Here is a 20,114-nt window from a genome sequence, read left to right as displayed (position 1 = left end):
GTATAACTTTAGACCGTCCCCTCGCCCATACCCGGGCGCGGACTGAAACTACTTTTCAACGTCCATGGACGTCTGGTGCCAGTCGGTGCTCAGGGGGTGCAGATGCTAGTTACAGTAAATGGAAAGAGAGGGGCTCATGGGTAGGTGTCAGTAAGGGCCAGGAGAGGTGACATTAACTGGAGAGAGAGAGGCAGAGAGATGATCTGAACATAACAGTATGCCAGTGGAAGGGAGGACAGTAGCAGGTGAACCAACTGTGATTTGTGACTACCATGATAATTCTGTTATCGAATTTTGGGTAATTCTGTTACCAATTTGGAAACAGAATAACAAGATTATCACTTAATAATTCATAAACCAAAATGCATGTCAGTAAAAACTAATTGAAAGGTGTACTTGTTAGAACTAATTGAAAGGTGTACTTGTTAGAACTAATTGAAAGGTGTACTTGTTAGAACTAATTGAAAGGTGTACTTGTTAGAACTAATTGAAAGGTGTACTTGTTAGAACTAATTGAAAGGTGTACTTGTTAGATCTGTCAATTTTCATTATACTCCAACATCATGAGGAGAGAAATTAGGAAATATCTTAAAGATATGTGTTTTGGATCATTTTTTATTTTATTATTTTTATTTTACCTTTATTTAACTAAGCAAGTCAGTTAAGAACAAATTCTTATTTTCAATGACAGCCTACCCTGGGCTAACTGCCTTGTTCAGGGGCAGAACGACAGATTTTTTATGCAGGTGAAGGAGGACCCAAACGCGACTTAACAGAAACAGAGTTTATTAATGCTCAAAACCGAATAACTGAAATCCTCTAGATAGTAGAGGGGAAAACAACTGGAGAAGCGGCCACAGACTGCAGGTCGCTTTCGGGTAGGCGCAGGCCGTAGTCAACTGAGACACCTGCTCACACGCAGCGTCTGAAGAAGGCACAAAACACGACAGGACAGGGTGATACACAATCACGGCAAAAACACGACAGGACAGGGCGAAACGCAATTACAGCATGGAATACAAAACAAGGAACCGATGGAACAGGAACGGATCACAAAGGAATAAATAGGGAGTCTAATCAGGGGAAAGGATCGGGAACAGGTGTGGGAAGACTAAATGATGATTAGGGGAATAGGAACAGCTGGGAGCAGGAACGGAACGACAGAGAGAAGAGAGAGCGAGAGAGTGAAAGGGGGAGGGGGAGAGAGAGGGATAGAACCAAACAAGACCAGCAGAGGGAAACGAATAGCATGGGGAGCACAGGGACAAGACATGACAATAAATGACAAACATGACAGTACCCCCACTCACCGAGCGCCTCCTGGCGCACTCGAGGAGGAATCCTGGCGGCAACGGAGGAAATCATCGATGAGCGAACGGTCCAGCACGTCCCGAGACGGAACCCAACTCCTTTCCTCAGGACCGTAACCCTCCCAATCCACTAGGTATTGGTGACCCCGTCCCGAGAACGCATGTCCATAATTTTATGTACCTTGTAAATAGGTGCGCTCTCGACAAGGACGGGAGGGGGAGGGAAGACGAACGGGGGTGCGAAGAAAGGGCTTAACACAGGAGACATGGAAGACAGGATGGACGCGACGAAGATGTCGCGGAAGAAGCAGTCGCACAGCGACAGGATTGACGACCTGGGAGACACGGAACGGACCAATGAACCGCGGAGTCAACTTACGAGAAGCTGTCGTAAGAGGAAGGTTGCGAGTGGAAAGCCACACTCTCTGGCCGCAACAATACCTTGGACTCTTAATCCTGCGTTTATTGGCGGCTCACCGTCTGTGCCCTGTAACGGCAAAGTGCAGACCTCACCTCCTCCAGGTGCGCTCACAACGTTGGACAAACGCTTGAGCGGAGGGAACGCTGGACTCGGCAAGCTGGGATGAGAACAGAGGAGGCTGGTAACCCAGACTACTCTGAAACGGAGATAACCCGGTAGCAGACGAAGGAAGCGAATTGTGAGCGTATTCTGCCCAGGGGAGCTGTTCTGCCCAAGACGCAGGGTTCCTGAAAGAAAGGCTGCGTAGTATGCGACCAATCGTCTGATTGGCCCTCTCTGCTTGACCGTTAGACTGGGGATGAAACCCGGAAGAGAGACTGACGGACGCACCAATCAAACGACAGAACTCCCTCCAAAACTGTGACGTGAATTGCGGACCTCTGTCTGAAACGGCGTCTAACGGGAGGCCATGAATTCTGAATACATTCTCAATAATGATTTGTGCCGTCTCCTTAGCGGAAGGAAGTTTAGCGAGGGAATGAAATGTGCCGCCTTAGAGAACCTATCGACAACCGTCAGAATCACAGTCTTCCCGCAGACAAAGGCAGACCGGTAATGAAGTCTAAGGCAATGTGAGACCATGGTCGAGAAGGAATGGGGAGCGGTCTGAGACGACCGGCAGGAGGAGAGTTACCCGACTTAGTCTGCGCGCAGTCCGAACAGGCAGCCACGAAACGGCGCGTGTCACGCTCCTGAGTCGGCCACCAAAAGCGCTGGCGAATAGACGCAAGAGTGCCTCGAACACCGGGATGACCCGCTAACTTGGCAGAGTGAGCCCACTGAAGAACAGCCAGACGAGTGGAAACAGGAACGAAAAGGAGGTTACTAGGACAAGCGCGCGGCGACGCAGTGTGCGTGAGTGCTTGCTTAACCTGTCTTTCAATTCCCCAGACTGTTAACCCGACAACACGCCCATAAGGAAGAATCCCCTCGGGATCAGTAGAAGCCACAGAAGAACTAAACAGACGGGATAAGGCATCAGGCTTGGTGTTCTTGCTACCCGGACGGTAAGAAATCACAAACTCGAAACGAGCGAAAAACAACGCCCAACGAGCTTGACGGGCATTAAGTCGTTTGGCAGAACGGATGTACTCAAGGTTCTTATGGTCTGTCCAAACGACAAAAGGAACGGTCGCCCCTCCAACCACTGTCGCCATTCGCCTAGGGCTAAGCGGATGGCGAGCAGTTCACGGTTACCCACATCATAGTTGCGCTCAGATGGCGACAGGCGATGAGAAAATAAGCGCAAGGATGAACCTTATCGTCAGACTGGAAGCGCTGGGATAGAATGGCTCCCACGCCACCTCTGAAGCGCCAACCTCGACAATGAATTGTCTAGTGACGTCAGGAGTAACGAGGATAGGAGCGGACGTAAAACGTTCTTTTAGAAGATCAAAAGCTCCCTGGGCGGAACCGGACCACTTAAAACACGTCTTGACAGAAGTAAGAGCTGTGAGAGGGGCAGCAACTTGACCGAAATTACGAATGAAACGCCGATAGAAATTAGCGAAACCTAAAAGCGCTGCAACTCGACACGTGACCTGAACGGGCCAATCACTGACAGCTTGGACCTTAGCGGAATCCATCTGAATGCCTTCAGCGGAAATAACGGAACCGAGAAAAGTAACGGAGGAGACATGAAAAGAGCACTTCTCAGCCTTTACATAGAGACAATTCTCTAAAAGGCGCTGTAGAACACGTCGAACGTGCTGAACATGAATCTCGAGTGACGGAGAAAAAAATCAGGATATCGTCAAGATAGACAAAAACGAAAATGTTCAGCATGTCTCTCAGAACATCATTAACTAATGCCTGAAAACAGCTGGCGCATTGGCGAGACCGAACGGCAGAACCCGGTACTCAAAATGCCCTAACGGAGTATTAAACGCCGTTTCCACTCGTCCCCCCTCTCTGATGCGCACGAGATGGTAAGCGTTACGAAGGTCCAACTTAGTAAAGCACCTGGCTCCCTGCAGAATCTCGAAGGCTGATGACATAAGGGGAAGCGGATAACGATTCTTAACCGTTATGTCATTCAGCCTCGATAATCCACGCAGGGGCGCAGAGTACCGTCCTTCTTCTTAACAAAAAGAACCCCGCCCCGGCCGGAGAGGAAGAAGGCACTATGGTACCGGCGTCAAGAGACACAGACAAATAATCCTCGAGAGCCTTACGTTCGGGAGCCGACAGAGAGTATAGTCTACCTCGAGGAGGAGTGGTCCCCGGAAGGAGATCAATACTACAATCATACGACCGGTGAGGAGGAAGGGAGTTGGCTCGGGACCGACTGAAGACCGTGCGCAGATCATGATATTCCTCCGGCACTCCTGTCAAATCGCCAGGTTCCTCCTGAGAAGTAGGGACAGAAGAAACGGGAGGGATGGCAGACATTAAACACTTCACATGACAAGAAACGTTCCAGGATAGGATAGAATTACTAGACCAATTAATAGAAGGATTATGACATACTAGCCAGGGATGACCCAAAACAACAGGTGTAAACGGTGAACGGAAAATCAAAAAAGAAATAGTCTCACTGTGGTTACCAGATACTGTGAGGGTTAAAGGTAGTGTCTCAAATCTGATACTGGGAAGATGACTACCATCTAAGGCGAACATGGGCGTAGGCTTATCTAACTCTCTGAAAGGAATGTCATGTTTCCGAACCCATGCTTCGTCCATGAAACAACCCTCAGCCCCAGAGTCTATCAAGGCACTACATGTAGCGCCCGAACCGGTCCAGCGTAGGTGGACCGACAAAGTAGTACAGGACTTTGATGGAGAGACTTGAGTAGTTGCGCTCACCTGTAGCCCTCCGCTACAGATGAGCTCTGGCTTTTACTGGACATGAATTAACGAAATGTCCAGCAACTCCACAATAGAGGCACAGGCGGTTGGTGATCCTCCGTCTCTCTCCTTATTCGAGATGCGAATCCCTCCCAGCTGCATGGGCTCAGTCTCAAAGCCAGAGGGGGAGATGGCTGCGATGCGGAGCAGGGAAACACCGTTGATGCGAGCTCTCTTCCACGAGCCCGGTGACGAAGATCTACCCGTCGTTCTATGCGGATGGCGAGAGCAATCAAAGAGTCCACATCTGAAGGAACCTCCCGGGAGAGAATCTCATCCTTAACCATAGCGTGGAGTCCCTCCAGAAAACGAGCGAGCAGCGCCGGCTCGTTCCACTCACTAGAGGCAGCAAGAGTGCGAAACTCAATGGAATAATCCGTTATGGACCGTTCACCTTGGCATAAGGAAGCCAGGGCCCTAGAAGCCTCCCCACCAAAAACTGAACGGTCAAAAACCCGAATCATCTCCTCTTTAAAGTTCTGGAAATCGTTAGAGCAAACAGCCCTTGCCTCCCAGATAGCTGTGCCCCATTCTCGAGCCCGGCCAGTGAGGAGTGAGATGACGTAAGCAACCCGAGCTCTCTCTAGAGTATGTGTTGGGTTGAGAGAGAACACAATCTCACACTGCGTGAGAAAGGAGCGGCACTCAGTGGGCTGCCCGGAGTAGCAAGGTGGGTTATTAACCCTAGGTTCTGGAGGCTCGGCAGGCCAGGAAGTAACAGGTGGCACGAGACGTAGACTCTGGAACTGTCCAGAGAGGTCGGAAACCTGAGCAGCCAGGTTTTCCACGGCCTGGCGAGCAGCGGACAATTCCTGCTCGTGTCTGCCGAGCATGGCTCCTTGGATCTCGACGGCAGTGTAACGAGCGTCAGAAGTCGCTGGGTCCATTCTTTGATCGGTTCCTTCTGTTATGCAGGTGAAGGAGGACCCAAACGCGACTTAACAGAAACAGAGTTTATTAATGCTCAAAACCGAATAACTGAAATCCTCTAGATAGTAGAGGGAAAACAACTGGAGAAGCGGCCACAGACTGCAGGTCGCTTCGGGTAGGCGCAGGCCGTAGTCAACTGAGACACCTGCTCACACGCAGCGTCTGAAGAAGGCACAAAACACGACAGGACAGGGTGATACACAATCACGGCAAAAACACGACAGGACAGGGCGAAACGCAATTACAGCATGGAATACAAAACAAGGAACCGATGGAACAGGAACGGATCACAAAGGAATAAATAGGGAGTCTAATCAGGGGAAAGGATCGGGAACAGGTGTGGGAAGACTAAATGATGATTAGGGGAATAGGAACAGCTGGGAGCAGGAACGGAACGACAGAGAGAAGAGAGAGCGAGAGAGTGAAAGGGGAGGGGGAGGATTTGTGGCTGGTTATTTTCAGTCTTTGTGTGTCTGCTCCAGATAGAACTGTTTCGGTTTTCACTTTGTTGTTTTGTATTTTGAAGTGTTAAGTTTCATTTAAAAAAAGAAAACAAACACTTACCACGCTGCGCTTTGGTCCGATCCTCTTCTGCCTCTGAATGCCGTTACACATATATGTATATATTTATACACATTACCAGTCAAAAGTTTGAACACCTAGTCATTCCAGGGTTTTTCTTTATTTTTACTATTTTCTACTTTGTAGAATAATAGTGAAGACATCAAAACTAATAACACTTATGGAATCATGTTGTACCCAAAAGAGTGTCAAACAAATCAAAATATTTCATATTTGAGATTCTTCAAAGTAGCCACCCTTTTCCTTGATGACAGCTTTGCACACTGTTGGTATTCTCTCAATCAGCTTCATGAGGTGGTCACCGGGAATGCATTTACATTAATAGGTGTGCCTTGTTAAAAGTTCATTTGCTAATTTCTAACCATCTTAATGCATTTAATCCAATCAGTTGTATTGTTACAAGGTAGGGGTGGTATACAGAAGATAAGTCCATATTATGGCAAAAACAGCTCAAATAAGCAATGAAAAACGACAGTTCATCATTAATTTAAGACATGAAGGTCGCAAAAACCATCAAGCGCTATGATGAAACTGGCTCTCATGAGGACCGCCACAGGAAAAGACCCAGAGTTACCTCTGCTGCAGAGGATAAGTTCATTAGAGTTACCAGCCTCAGAAATCAGCAATTAACTGCACCTCAGATTGCGCTTCAGAGTTCAAGTAACAGACACATCTCAACATCAACTGTACAGAGGAGACTGCGTGAATCAGGCCTTGATGGTCAAATTGCTGAAAAGAAACCACCACTAAAGGCCACCAATAAGAAGAAGAAACTTGCTTGGGCCAAGAAACATGAGAAATGGATATTAGACCGGAGGAAATCTGTCCTTTGGTCCAATTTTGTGATTTTTGGTTCCAACTCAGAAATCTTTGTGAGATGCAGAGTAGGTGAACAGATTATTCTGCATGTGTGGTTCCACTGTGAAGCATGGAGGAGGAGGTGTGATGGTGATTTGCCGGTGACACTGTCAGTGATTTATTTAGAAGTTGGCGAACACTAACCAGCATGGTTATGCCATCTCATCTGGTTTATGATAGTGGGACTATCAGTCTGTTTTTCAATGAGCATATTAGACCCAAACACACCTCCGTGGCTGTGTAAGGGCTATTTGACCAAGAATGAGAGTGATGGAGTGCTGCATCAGATGACCTGGCCTCCATAATCATCGACTCAACCCAATTGAGATGTCTTGGGATGAGTTGGACCGCAGAGTGAAGGAAAAGCAGCCAACAAGTGCTAAGCATATGTGGGAACTCCGTCAAGACTGATGGAAAAGTATTCCTCGTGAAACTGGTTGAATTACCGACCGAGGGGGAGGCCCAGTTATCATATAAAATATAAAATTTCAAAACAATTAAACTGCAAACATTTGCCTCCACCCTATGGCAAAATGTGTAGAATTGCATGAAATTAATTAGAACATTTAAATCTTCTCCTCCCGATGCCAAAATGTAGAATTGCATCAATCTTGCTTAAAAACTGAACATTATCTCTACGCCCCAATGGCAAAATGTGCAGAATTGGAGGAAATTAACTATTTCTTTTAAATGCCCTCTTCGCTGTTGTAACGTGCGTGTTTGAGGGAGACCAAGGCGCAGCGTAATTTGTGGTCATCATATTTATTTAAATGAGATCCACCAACAAAATAACAAAGTGAAACCAAAACGCATCAGTCCCGTTCCGTGGGCTACAAGAGCTGTACAAAAACAACATCCCACAAAATGAAGGTGGCAAAACAGGCTGCCTATGTGGCGATTCCCATTCAGAGACAATGATAGACAGCTGTCCCTGATTGAGAACCATACCTGGCCAAAACATAGAAATAAAGAACATAGAGTTTCCTGTTGTCAGGGCGTGACAGCTGTCAGAATGGACGCCAAAACATTTTGCGCGTCGGTATGGATGTGGGTATTGCTACTCATGATGAGTTCCATATTTTTGTGGCCCCCAACTCCATCAAAGTTGCCAATCCCTTCTCTAGAGCCTACACCAGGGTTCCCCAACTGGTGGCCACTGGGCTGAATTTGGCCCATGGGTGGTTTTATTTGGCCACCATGTTTTCTGAGCAAAAAATACACCAGGAAATAATTTGTAAGTGATTTTCATTTTGGAAACGTAGTGAATTCGGAAAGTTCAGACCACTTGACTTTTTCCACATTTTGTTACTTTACAGCCTTATTCTAAAGTGGATGAAATTATTTTTTCCCCTCGTCAATCTACACAAAAACCCATAATGACAAAGCAAAAACAGGTTTTTAGAAATTTTAGCAACGTTATTCAAAATAAAAATCTGAAATATCACATTTACATAAGTATTCAGACCCATTACTCAGTACTTTGTTGAAGCACCTTTGGCAGTGATTATTATAGCCTTGAGACGTCTTGGCTACAAGCTTGGCACACCTGTATTTGGGGAGTTTCTCCCATTCTTCTCTGCAGATTCTCTCAAGCTCTGTCAGGTTGGATGGGGAGCGTCGCTGCACAGCTATTTTCAGGTCTCTCTGGAGATGTTCGATCAGGTTCAAGATCAGGCTCTGGCTGGGCCACTCAAGGACATTCAAACACTTGTCCCGAAGCCACTCCTGTGTCGTCTTGGATGTGTGCTTAGGGTCGTTTTCCTGTTGGAAGGTCAACCTTCACCCCCAGTCTGAGATCCTGAACGCTATGGAGCACTTTTTCATCAATGATCTCTCTGTACTTTGCTCCATTCATCTTTCCCTCGTTCCTGACTAGTCTCTCAGTCCCTGCTGCTGAAAAACATCCCCACAGCATGATGCTGCCACCACGCTTCACCGTAGGGATGGTGCCACATTTCCTCCAGATGTGACGCTTGGCATTCAGGCCAAGGAGTTCAATATTGGTTTCATCAGACCAGAGAATCTTGTTTCTCATGGTCTGAGAATCCTTTAGCTGCCCTTTGGCAAACTCTAAGCAAGCTGTCATGTGCTTTTTACTGAGGAGTGGCTTCCGTCTGGCCACTCTACAATAAAGACCTGATTGGTGGAGTGCTGCAGAGATGGTTGTCCTTCTGGAAGATTCTCCCATCTCCACAGAGGAACTCTGGAGCTCCTTCAGAGTGACCATCAGGTTCTTAGTCACCTCCCTGACTGAGGCCCTCCTCCCCCGATAGCTAAGTTTGGCCGGGCGGCCAGCTCTAAGAAGAGTCTTGGTAGTTCCAAACTTCTTCCATTTAAGAGTGATAGAGGCCACTGTTTCCTTGGGGACCTGGTACAAAGAACATCCAGGCAACTTAAACACAACTGTGGGAAGCATTGGAGTCAACATGGGCCAGCATCCATGTGGAACGCTTTTCGGCAGCTTGTAGAGTCCATGAATTGAAGCTGTTCTGAGGGAGAAACTCAATATGAGGAAGGTGTTCCTAATGTTTTCTATACATAACAGGCCTACACTTAATAAAAATGTTTCAAAAGGGATCTTCAGCTGTCCCCATAGGAAAGCCCTTTTTGGTACCATGTAGAACCCTCTGTAGAAAGGGTTCTTCAATAGGGACAGCCCAAGAACCCTTTTAGGTTCTAGATAGCACCGTTTTTTCTAAGAGTGCATGGGCAGGATGTGGTTAAGACATTTTTGGGGGTATAAACCTAGCCTAAGGATAAGAAGTCACATGGTTTGCAATAAACACAATGTGGGCAGGATGTGTTAAAGAAAAAATATATATTTAAAGGCCCGAGTTGGCAATGTAAGATGTAAACAGCAACATCGGGCTGATTTCTCTAACAGTTAAGAGCGTTGAAGCCCGAGGATAAACTTCTCAGCTGTTTTGGTCCTATAGCTACCACATGATAGCCTCGTGTACCACCCTGTGCACAGTCCCGCGCAGATACATCCGTGGTCCTGCATTATGCTCATCTGAATATCTGCGATGCTGCTCGTGGCAACGTCACATCGCTGAGTCTCAGTGTAAGTTATACAACATTTGAATAGGTTTCTCAGTGTTACTCTGTTTGACGTTGAACATTATCCCCTATCAGGATAGAGATTTGACCTTTGTGAACATCTGTGGGTGAATTGTTCATCTTTCTGCTGAATCAGAAGGCCCATCACAGTGTATGCTTTGATATCATATTATTGCATATTGGATCTGGGCGGAAAATAGTGATATTTTGCAGTTTATTCTATTTGTATTTGTTTACATAGTTGAGGTAGTTTCATGTGAAGGATAAACTAAAGGCATTTATATTCAAATACAGAAAAATAAATTATTTTAACATATTTTGAATACTTCTCAGAAAACCACTTTATATATTATAACACCTTGTAAAAACAAATCATGTATAATAGGTTAGTAAATAGTTTATTTATAATTTATTAATCATTACTTCCACATTTGTAAATGTTAGTAAGCTAGTTATTCACACATTTATAAACAACTTATAAAGCTGAGATCCACGGCAGTGGGAAACAGAGCCATGGCTGCCCTACCACGGTCTCTATTGTTTTTGGCAGCCCCGCCACGGTCTCTATTGTTTTTGGCTGCCCTAACACGGTCTCTATTGTTTTTGGCTGCCCTACCACGGTCTCTATTGTTTTTGGCTGCCCCACCACAGTCTCTATTGTTTTTGGCTGCCCCGCCACGGTCTCTATTGTTTTGGGCTGCCCCGCCACGGTCTCTATTGTTTTGGGCTGCCCCGACACGGTCTCTATTGTTTTTGGCTGCCCCGCCACGGTCTCTATTGTTTTTGGCTGCCCCGCCACGGTCTCTATTATTTTGGGCTGCCCCGCCACGGTCTCTATTGTTTTGGGCTGCCCCGCCACGGTCTCTATTGTTTTGGGCTGCCCCGCCACGGTCTCTATTGTTTTGGGCTGCCCTACCACGGTCTCTATTGTTTTGGGCTGCCCTACCACGGTCTCTATTGTTTTGGGCTGCCCCGCCACGGTCTCTATTGTTTTGGGCTGCCCCGCCACGGTCTCTATTGTTTTTGGCTGCCCTACCACGGTCTCTATTATTTTTGGCTGCCCTAACACGGTCTCTATTGTTTTTGGCAGCCCCACCACGGTCTCTATTGTTTTTGGCAGCCCCGCCACGGTCTCTATTGTTTTGGGCTGCCCCGCCACGGTCTCTATTGTTTTTGGCTGCCCCGCCACGGTCTCTATTGTTTTTGGCAGCCCCGCCACGGTCTCTATTGTTTTTGGCTGCCCGCCACGGTCTCTATTGTTTTTGGCTGCCCTAACACGGTCTCTATTGTTTTTGGCTGCCCGCCACGGTCTCTATTGTTTTTGGCTGCCCTAACACGGTCTCTATTGTTTTTGGCTGCCCGCCACGGTCTCTATTGTTTTTGGCTGCCCGCCACGGTCTCTATTGTTTTTGGCAGCCCCACCACGGTCTCTATTGTTTTTGGCTGCCCCGCCACGGTCTCTATTGTTTTTGGCAGCCCCACCACGGTCTCTATTGTTTTTGGCAGCCCCACCACGGTCTCTATTGTTTTTGGCTGCCCTAACACGGTCCTCTATTGTTTTTGGCAGCCCCACCACGGTCTCTATTGTTTTTGGCAGCCCCACCACGGTCTCTATTGTTTTTGGCTGCCCCACCACGGTCTCTATTGTTTTTGGCAGCCCCGCCACGGTCTCTATTGTTTTTGGCAGCCCCACCACGGTCTCTATTGTTTTTGGCAGCCCCACCATGGTCTCTATTGTTTTTGGCAGCCCCGCCACGGTCTCTATTGTTTTTGGCTGCCCGCCACGGTCTCTATTGTTTTTGGCTGCCCTAACACGGTCTCTATTGTTTTTGGCTGCCCGCCACGGTCTCTATTGTTTTTGGCTGCCCTAACACGGTCTCTATTGTTTTTGGCTGCCCTACCACGGTCTCTATTGTTTTTGGCTGCCCTAACACGGTCTCTATTGTTTTTGGCTGCCCGCCACGGTCTCTATTGTTTTTGGCTGCCCGCCACGGTCTCTATTGTTTTTGGCAGCCCCACCACGGTCTCTATTGTTTTTGGCTGCCCCGCCACGGTCTCTATTGTTTTTGGCAGCCCCACCACGGTCTCTATTGTTTTTGGCAGCCCCACCACGGTCTCTATTGTTTTTGGCTGCCCTAACACGGTCTCTATTGTTTTTGGCAGCCCCACCACGGTCTCTATTGTTTTTGGCAGCCCCACCACGGTCTCTATTGTTTTTGGCTGCCCCACCACGGTCTCTATTGTTTTTGGCAGCCCCGCCACGGTCTCTATTGTTTTTGGCAGCCCCACCACGGTCTCTATTGTTTTTGGCAGCCCCACCATGGTCTCTATTGTTTTTGGCAGCCCCGCCACGGTCTCTATTGTTTTTGGCTGCCCGCCACGGTCTCTATTGTTTTTGGCTGCCCTAACACGGTCTCTATTGTTTTTGGCTGCCCGCCACGGTCTCTATTGTTTTTGGCTGCCCTAACACGGTCTCTATTGTTTTTGGCTGCCCTACCACGGTCTCTATTGTTTTTGGCTGCCCTAACACGGTCTCTATTGTTTTTGGCTGCCCGCCACGGTCTCTATTGTTTTTGGCTGCCCTAACACGGTCTCTATTGTTTTTGGCAGCCCCGCCACGGTCTCTATTGTTTTTGGCAGCCCCACCACGGTCTCTATTGTTTTTGGCTGCCCTAACACGGTCTCTATTGTTTTTGGCTGCCCTACCACAGTCTCTATTGTTTTTGGCTGCCCTAACACGGTCTCTATTGTTTTTGGCTGCCCTACCACTGTCTCTATTGTTTTTGGCTGCCCTAACACGGTCTCTATTGTTTTTGGCTGCCCCACCACGGTCTCTATTGTTTTTGGCTGCCCTACCACGGTCTCTATTGTTTTTGGCTGCCCTAACACGGTCTCTATTGTTTTTGGCTGCCCTAACACGGTCTCTATTGTTTTTGGCAGCCCCACCACGGTCTCTATTGTTTTTGGCTGCCCTACCACGGTCTCTATTGTTTTTGGCTGCCCTAACACGGTCTCTATTGTTTTTGGCTGCCCCACCACGGTCTCTATTGTTTTTGGCTGCCCTAACACGGTCTCTATTGTTTTTGGCTGCCCTACCACGGTCTCTATTGTTTTTGGCTGCCCCACCACGGTCTCTATTGTTTTTGGCTGCCCCACCACGGTCTCTATTGTTTTTGGCTGCCCTAACACGGTCTCTATTGTTTTTGGCTGCCCTAACACGGTCTCTATTGTTTTTGGCTGCCCTAACACGGTCTCTATTGTTTTTGGCTGCCCTAACACGGTCTCTATTGTTTTTGGCTGCCCCACCACGGTCTCTATTGTTTTTGGCTGCCCTAACACGGTCTCTATTGTTTTTGGCTGCCCTAACATGGGCTCTATTGTTTTTGGCTGCCCCACCACGGTCTCTATTGTTTTTGGCTGCCCTACCACGGTCTCTATTGTTTTTGGCAGCCCTACCACGGTCTCTATTGTTTTTGGCTGCCCTACCACGGTCTCTATTGTTTTTGGCTGCCCTAACACGGTCTCTATTGTTTTTGGCTGCCCCACCATGGTCTCTTTTGTTTTTGGCTGCCCTAACACGGTCTCTATTGTTTTTGGCTGCCTACCACAGTCTCTATTGTTTTTGGCTGCCTACCACGGTCTCTATTGTTTTTGTTGTTGAGCTCAGGAATGTCACCCAGTGTGATTTTTTTAAATGATCAGTACATAGTATTGTTACTGCATTGTCGGAACTAGAAGCACAAGCATTTCGCTACACTCGCATTGACATCTGCTAACCATGTGTCTGTGACAAATACATTTGATTTGAATTGATTAGATTTATTGTGCTCATCTGTCGTGCGTACAATGACATCCGATGGGGGGGTAATTGTACAATGACATCCGATGGGGGGGGTAATTGTACAATGACATCCGATGGGGGGGTAATTGTACAATGACATCCGATGGGGGGTAATTGTACAATGACATCCGATGGGGGGGTAATTGTACAATGACGTCCGATGGGGGGGTGTAATTGTACAATGACATCCGATGGGGGGGTAATTGTACAATGACGTCTGATGGGGGGAGAGGGGGTAATTTTGTTTTCAGTAACTTATCTGTTGTAATATTGCACTCTCTTCAAGCACTTTTTGATTGCAAATAGTTTTGAATGTCTATGATATCATATAGTGCTTGAAGAAATATTGCTCGTAACAGGCTGTCTGTCTGTCATCCGTGCTAAAACAAACATTTAATCGTATAATCAAATCTATTTTTTTATTTGTCACATACACATGGTTATCAGATGTTAAAATGGGAGTGTAGCGAAATGCTGCATCATGTTTACTCGTGTGTTTGTATGTCATAATGAACAACAAATCTTCAATAAATTGATTTGACGTTGCCATTTTACAAGTACATGTATTTAAGTATACTGTACATTCAGATGTTAGTCATATATTTAGTGAATATGGCTGAAATCTATCATTACCTCAAAGATGTTAACATTGACTGCATTTACACTTGTCCCCCTAGTAACTCTGCCCCACAATGTCAGATCCTCACAGGTTAAAGTGCTTGTTATTCAGAAGTGTCCTTCACAATAGTTAGAGGGGACTTACATGTATTTTCATGTTGTCAACATTTTTGACTATCCTATTTGGGTGCTTGTACATTTTACCCCTTAGATATGACAATAGGCCTACAGTTTTCACATCTCGGGCCTAGAAAGTCACTTTCCTATGAGGTAAAGTTCTCCTGGTTCAGTAGCGTCTCTTCCAGTTTTCTCAGAGGGATGATTGTCATGTTTGTCATTTATTATCATGTCTTGTCCCTGTGCTCCCCATTCTATTCGTTTCCCTCTGCTGGTCTTATTTAGGTTCTTTCCCTCTTTCTATCCCTCTCTCTCCCCCTCCCTCTCTCACTCTCTCGCTCTCTCTTCTCTCTATCGTTCCGTTCCTGCTCCCAGCTGTTCCTATTCCCCTAATCATCATTTAGTCTTCCCACACCTGTTCCCGATCCTTTCCCCTGATTGGAGTCCCTATTTATTCCTTTGTGTTCCGTTCCTGTCCTGTCGGTTCCTTGTTTAGAATTCACCGTGCTGTGATTGTGTTTCGCCCTGTCCTGTCGTGTTTTTTGCCTTCATCAGATGCTGCGTGTGAGCAGGTGTCTCTGTCAACTACGGCCTGCGCCTACCCGGAGCGACCTGCAGTCTGTGGCCGCTTCTCCTGTTATTCCCCTCTACAGACTAGAGGATTTCTGTTATTCCCTGTTTGGACATTTCCTGTTAAGGATTCAGGATTTGTCGTTTTCTGTTTGGACTTGAATAAACTCTGTTTCTGTTAAGTCGCTTTTGGGTCCTCTTTCACCTGCATGACAGAAGGAACCGACCAAGGAATGGACCCAGCGACTTCAGACGCTCGTTACACTGCCGTCGAGATCCAAGGAGCCATGCTCGGCAGACACGAGCAGGAATTGTCTGCTGCTCGCCATGCCGTGGAGAACCTGGCCGCTCAGGTTTCCGACCTCTCTGGACAGTTCCAGAGTCTACGTCTCGTGCCACCTGTTACTTCCTGGCCTGCCGAGCCTCCAGAACCTAGGGTTAATAACCCACCTTGCTACTCCGGGCAGCCCACTGAGTGCCGCTCCTTTCTCACGCAGTGTGAGATTGTGTTCTCTCTCCAACCCAACACATACTCTAGAGAGAGAGCTCGGGTTGCTTACGTCATTTCACTCCTTACTGGCCGGGCTCGAGAATGGGGCACAGCTATCTGGGAGGCAAGGGCTGATTGCTCTAACAAGTTCCAGAACTTTAAAGAGGAGATGATTCGGGTTTTTGACCGTTCAGTTTTTGGTGGGGAGGCTTCTAGGGCCCTGGCTTCCTTATGCCAAGGTGAACGGTCCATAACGGATTATTCTATTGAGTTTCGCACTCTTGCTGCCTCTAGTGAGTGGAACGAGCCGGCGCTGCTCGCTCGTTTTCTGGAGGGACTCCACGCAGTGGTTAAGGATGAGATTCTCTCCCGGGAGGTTCCTTCAGATGTGGACTCTTTGATTGCTCTCGCCATCCGCATAGAACGACGGGTAGATCTTCGTCACCGGGCTCGTGGAAGAGAGCTCGCATCAACGGTGTTTCCCTGCTCCGCATCGCAACCATCTCCCTCCTCTGGCTTTGAGACTGAGCCCATGCAGCTGGGAGGGATTCGCATCTCGACTAAGGAGAGGGAACGGAGGATCACCAACCGCCTGTGCCTCTATTGCGGAGTTGCTGGACATTTTGTTAATTCATGTCCAGTAAAAGCCAGAGCTCATCTGTAAGCGTGAGGGCTACAGGTGAGCGCAACTACTCAAGTCTCTCCATCAAAATCCTGTACTACTTTGTCGGTCCATCTACGCTGGACCGGTTCGGGTGCTACATGTAGTGCCTTGATAGACTCTGGGGCTGAGGGTTGTTTCATGGACGAAGCATGGGTTCGAAACATGACATTCCTTTCTGAGAGTTAGAGAAGCCTACGCCCATGTTCGCCTTAGATGGCAGTCATCTTCCCAGTATCAGATTTGAGACACTACCTTAACCCTCACAACTGTCATGTTTTGTCATTTATTATCATGTCTTGTCCCTGTGCTCCCCATTCTATTCGTTTCTCTGCTGGTCTTATTTAGGTTCTTTCCCTCTTTCTATCCCTCTCTCTCCCCCCTCCCTCTCTCTCTCGCTCTCTCTTCTCTCTATCGTTCCGTTCCTGCTCCCAGCTGTTCCTATTCCCCTAATCATCATTTAGTCTTCCCACACCCTGTTCCGATCCTTTCCCCTGATTGGAGTCCCTATTTATTCCTTTGTGTTCCTGTTTCCTGTCCTGTCGGTTCCTTGTTTAGGAATTCACCGTGCTGTGATTGTGTTTCGCCCCTGTCCTGTCGTGTTTTTTGCCTTCATCAGATGCTGCGTGTGAGCAGGTGTCTCTGTCAACTACGGCCTGCGCCTACCAGAAGCGACCTGCAGTCTGTGGCCGCTTCTCCCTGTTATTCCCCTCTACAGACTAGAGGATTTCTGTTATTCCCTGTTTGGACATTTCCTGTTAAGGATTCAGGATTTGTCGTTTCTGTTTGGACTTGAATAAACTCTGTTTCTGTTAAAAATCGCTTTTGGGTCCTCTTTCACCTGCATGACAATGATGGGGAATATGCTTGACTTAAAGCATTATGCAAAATGTAAATATAAATATGTTTATTCCACAGTCTAATTATGTCTGACATGTTTCAATGTAGATTGTGTTCTTACCCTTTGTTCTAGTTTCTGTGGCTTGAAGCCTGACTACATCACAGGAGAACATAGAACTTAGAGGGAGTCAGTAAACACCATAGAGAGAAGGAGATGGATGCCCGTTGACCGTGGCTTCCCATCCCGGGGAAATACAAAGTAAGCTCATCCTACAACTTCTTGAAGTGAATAATAATAACGCAGGTTCCGTAGATTTTTCGTTGTAATGCTCATTGAATGATTATTGTTTGTTGACAGTGAATCCCCTGCCCAGAGGCTCCCCCACCTCAACCCACCCCCACCCCCACCCCCACCTCAGCCACCCCACCCCCCCCCACCTCAACCCCACCCCACCCCCACCTCAACCCACCCCACCCCACCCCCACCTCAACACACCCCACCCCCACCCCACCCCCACCTCAACCCACCCCACCCCACCCCCACCCCCACCTCAACACACCCCACCCCCCACCCCCACCCCCCACCTCAACCCACCCCACCCCCACCTCAACCCACCCCACCCCCACCCCCACCTCCAACCCCACGCCCACCCCCACCCCCACCTCAACCACCCCACCCCCACCCCACCTCAACCCACCCCACCCCCACCTCAACCCACCCCACCCCACCCCCCACCAACCCACCCCACCCCCACCTCAACCCACCCCACCCCACCCCCACCTCAACCCAAACTACCCCCACCTCAACCCACCCCACCCCCACCCCCAGCTCAACCCACCCCACCCCCACCTCAACCCACCCCACCCCACCTCAACCCACCCCACCCCCACCTCAACCCACCCCCACCCCACCCCCACCTCAACCCACGCCACCCCTACCCCCACCTCAACTCCACCCCCACCCCCACCCCCACCTCAACCTGCCCCACCCCCACCTCAACCCACCCCACCCCACCCCCACCCCCAGCTCAACCCACCCCACCCCACCTCAACCCACCCCACCCCCACCTCAACCCACCCCACCCCACCCCACCTCAACCCAAACTACCCCCACCTCAACCCATCCCACCCCCCACCCCAGCTTCAAACCCACCCCACCCCCACCCCAGCCTCAGCCCACCCCACCCCCACCTCCAGCCACCCCACCCCCCACCTCAACCCACCCCCACCCCCACCCCCACCTCAACCCATCCACCCCCCCACCTCAACCCACCCCACCCCACCTCAACCCACCCCACCCCCACCCCCACCTCAACCCACCCCACCCCCACCTCAACCCACCCCCACCTCAACCCACCCCCACCTCAACCCACCCCACCCCCACCTCAACCCACCCCCACCCCCACCCCCACCTCAACCCACCCCACCCCCACCCCAACCCAGGTAAATGTGACTGTCAATCATCACTTGATTCATGTGATCTTCATCCCTAACAACTCTGAACCTGTACAGCAGTCTCTCAAGTCTTTTGTCAGGCCAATGCAATGCTGTATGCTGCAATGATGTATAAACATATGCTCCTGAGTGGTGCAGTGGTCTAAGGCACTGAATATCAGTCAGTTAGAGGCGTCACTACAGGCCCCTGGTTCGATTCCAGGCTGTGTATCACAACCCGGCCGGGATTGGGCAGCGGCCAATTGGCTCAGTGTCGTTAGGGTTTTGGCCAGGGTATGCCGTTATTGTAAATACGAATTTGATCTTAACTGACTTGCCTAGTTAAATAAAGTTTAAATGAAAAAAATAATAAATTATAAAACATTAAAATGATTCTAGCTAGCTAGGTAAATGCACCCTACTGCTGCTACAGAAGCAGAGCCTACAATGGATTGAAAATCAACCTAATCCACACATACGTAAGTACACTCTTATTTTATATCAGTCAAGTATTAAATTAATGGTGGCCAATATCTAATGAAAGAGAGGTGTTATGAAGCTGTGTTTTTGTGCTGTAATGCATGAAGCAGGCTGCTATTTACGTTGACTCACAAATCCTTAACACATTTCTGACACATCTGCTGCCCTATCAGGCAAAAAGAGGCAGTAACTAACTCATTTTCGACCAAATGAGTAATGCCATTTTTGCTACATTAAATACATGCTTAATCACGTGGACAAGTATCTTGCCTCTACTGTATTGTGTTTTGGAGAAAATGGGGGTCATGTTAACAGTAACTGCATATAGTTAGCCAGAAACCAAGGTAAATAAAAAATTTAAAATCTTCAGTTCCACGCTATGAGCAGTTACTGCCTTTTGCTTGGTAGGGCAGTAGAAGCATCACATGAGCATGTTATAACTGGTCACAACCACATTATTACAGGTTATTGAAATACATCCACAGCATATCTATAGTGCATTCATTTTTTAATTTTACCTTTATTTAACTAGGCAAGTCAGTTAAGAACAAATTCTTATTTTCAATGACGGTCTAGGAACAGTGGGTTAATTGCCTGTTCCAGGGGCAGAGCGACAGATTTGTACCTTGTCCAGCTCGGGAGTTTGAACTTGCAACATTCCGGTTACTAGTCCAGCGCCCTAACCACTAGGCTGCCTGCGCCCCACACAGTGTCGTTTCTGTACGAAGGCGGCTTGTTTGGGTGTCTTGGCTTGCTGTCGGTGCGTTGTTGCAGTGACGGCGTGAGGTGTCTCTCAATCAGTGACAGGCGTGAGGTGTAATCAATGAGGCAGGCGTGGTGTCGTCAGTGACAGGCGTGGTGTCGTCAATGACACCGTGGTGTCATCAATGACAGCGTGGTGTCATCAATGACAATAGTGTCATCAATGACATAGTGTCATCAATGACACGATAGTGTCATCAATGACACCCCGTAGTGTCATCAATGACAGCGTA

Source organism: Oncorhynchus gorbuscha, linkage group LG05 (genome assembly GCF_021184085.1).
Source record: "Oncorhynchus gorbuscha isolate QuinsamMale2020 ecotype Even-year linkage group LG05, OgorEven_v1.0, whole genome shotgun sequence".
NCBI lineage: Eukaryota > Metazoa > Chordata > Actinopteri > Salmoniformes > Salmonidae > Oncorhynchus > Oncorhynchus gorbuscha.
Note: the sequence above shows the minus strand (reverse complement) of the source record.